Source organism: Ochlerotatus camptorhynchus, unplaced genomic scaffold, assembly GCF_037179485.1.
Source record: "Ochlerotatus camptorhynchus isolate MF236.1 unplaced genomic scaffold, CSIRO-AGI_Acam_v1.1 ptg000321l, whole genome shotgun sequence".
Lineage (NCBI taxonomy): Eukaryota > Metazoa > Arthropoda > Insecta > Diptera > Culicidae > Ochlerotatus > Ochlerotatus camptorhynchus.
The window spans coordinates 346,951-349,672 of NW_027040809.1; positions in this window are offsets into that span (position 1 = coordinate 346,951).

Consider the following 2,722-nt stretch of genomic DNA (forward strand, 5'->3'; position numbering starts at 1 on the left):
CGGACCGGCAGTCAGTGGTAGAATGGTTTTTTTCTTGCTTTCCAGTAACAGCACCGCATTGCACACATAGGTTAGAATCATTTGACCACCGACACTGAACTACGACGACGACGACGACGGCGACGCAAAGCTCGCTTAAATGCAAATTGCAAGCGCACAGGAGGCTCATTTTCTCGCTTGATTTCCATTTCGACAGACTAACAACATTTTTTCTCGATTCGTTCCCCAGCAGCGAAAATAGAAAACATACAAACGAAAGTACTTCAGCCGGTTGGTGTGAGTGTGTGAGTGGCGCTACTCACTTGGAAGATCCTCATCGCGGCCGAGAAAATGAGCCCCGGAGTGGGACATTAAAAATAGAAAATAAGCCACTTTTCCTTCCTGTCTCTGCCGCCGCCGTCCGTTGTCGTTGTTTGGCGACTTCTTTCATGCATGTGACCATCACAAGGACCAAGGAACAGATCGTTTATCCTGACTCAACGACGCCGCGCTCATTGCAACATTCAAAGCACTGCACTGTTGCTTATGGGCATAAAGCCTAGTCTACTTCTCCTACCTTGGCACCAGGACCTAAGTGCTCACTAAAGCTTCTTTTTCTCCCTCGTGCTGCTAAGCCTACCGAAGTGTGCATCACGGTGGAGAAATAAAAAGCAAGATGGCAAAAAGCATCCACTTGTAAAATGGCACATTAGAGGATGAATGTTTTGTGTGTAGGAGTTGTAAGTGTGCAATGCATCTCATGCCACCTTGTTCCTCCTGGTGTGTACTGATATCCGTCGTCCTACTGTAAAAGCAAACCTCTCGTGGATGTTCTTATGTGGTGTATTTTTCTCCCAGCTTGGTGAAAAGCCGCAATCCCACTCTTCACAACCTGGGACAGAGTAGAGTACCTACGGATTTCACAGTTCAGCACAATCACAGAACACAACGAGTTGATAAGTGGTACCTAGTGCACGTGCACAGAGCCGAGTTGATGGTTTGATGGTTGATGATGATGAGGTATAGTACATGTTCTAGCGAATTTGCCAACAGGTACATACGAAGAGGTTTCTTGGAAATGAGGCTTTGTATTTACAGTCTTTGGTAGGAAAGGCAACGTTTCTAATGAGGAGCTTCAAATAAATATCGGCATGAAAATTAGCCAAGGTTTGATTTGTAGATCAAGAAGTAATAGATGTTTGAGAAATCTTGCCAACTCATAGCTCGCTCACGCAATCTAACTGAAAATCTGCCTTACCGTATACGACTATAATACAAAATCTTCATGCTAGTATTTTCAAAAACTACCTTTGTGGTTTTGATGTTGGTTTGTAAAAGCAGATACGATGGATTGAATATTCCTTTTGGATGAATCCCAATCTCTTCACCATATCATGTTCGTAAACAATTCACCGCAATACGTCAAATGGTTACGAGTACACACTTGACTATGTACAAGTCAAAAGCAAAATTACATTATCCAACTACGAACCTATGGTGCAACCGATGGTCTGCGAATGTTAAACAGCTGTCTCTTTCATTCTAAAACCATTTGGCGAGCACTCGGTCGGATCGGGCGCCTTTTGTATCTATCCCAGGCCCCACATACGGTAATTTGATTAAATCTGTATTTTTCATTCGATTTGCTCTCCTTGTTGGTGCAGTGATATTCTTAATTACAAAAGAGATGCTCGCATACCCTTTTGATACTTCGATCGCACGTGATCTATTGTGCGGTTGGTGTGATGAGCCAATATTAGCATAGAGGTAGACCAGTATTTCCCGAAGGAATTTTGATGTTTTTTCATGACTCAGCTACCTGAATTGAAACATAATATTTCTTCGACCCCTTGTTTGTTTTGACGTTGTGTGTCAGCAGGAAAATATGCGGGAAAATACGAAAGCAGATCTGTCAATGGCTCAGCATTGAACAATCATGATTAAAAAATGGATTTTCATAAATAAAACAAATCTGGAGTCCTGGTTAACTTGATTCGTTTTCTACCACGACTTCAACAGTACTATGGCAACATTAATGTGCAGACTGACAGTAAAATAGCTTATAAATTATTAGAATTATGCTATCTGTATTTTTAGTTTGTTTTTCGACTGATGACGAAAATTATTTCAAATTATGGATATCCAATCTGCTCAAACTATTTGTGTTTGTACTCTTACCAGTCTTGTAAGCGGTCACCGTAGTCGACACATTTTCTATGATAATCGACTGCCTTTGCTTCCGACACTTGCAAAACAAGCTTTCAAATTACAGTACCAAACTGAAATGTCATATGGCAGGCTCTGGCATACGACACTGTCACCGAAGACGTTCACGAATGTATGTATTTTAGGTTTTCTCATAATAAGAGCTGCTGATTTTGTGCTTGTGTGAGTTCTGAAAATAGCAAGCAACGATGTCCTAGCAATAACATTTATGATCCGAAATGGTTTAATTTACACCAAATTGAGGAATTAGAACGAAATCACACATATCATATGACAGTTAGCTCGAATGTTGTTCTACCGTTTGTGTTTTGTAAGAGAGACGACGATAGACTGTAGTCAAAAACGTCAACTGTTTACATCCCTGACTCTGACTATATTTATTATTTAATTTTAGTTATATTTATGTTATGTTTTTAATATTGTAATGTGATGCACTGAATTGCAAAAGAAATTGACTTTTTGCTCAAAATCAAATCGGCTTTTGTGTCTATGATGAACATTCATCAAAACTAAACTA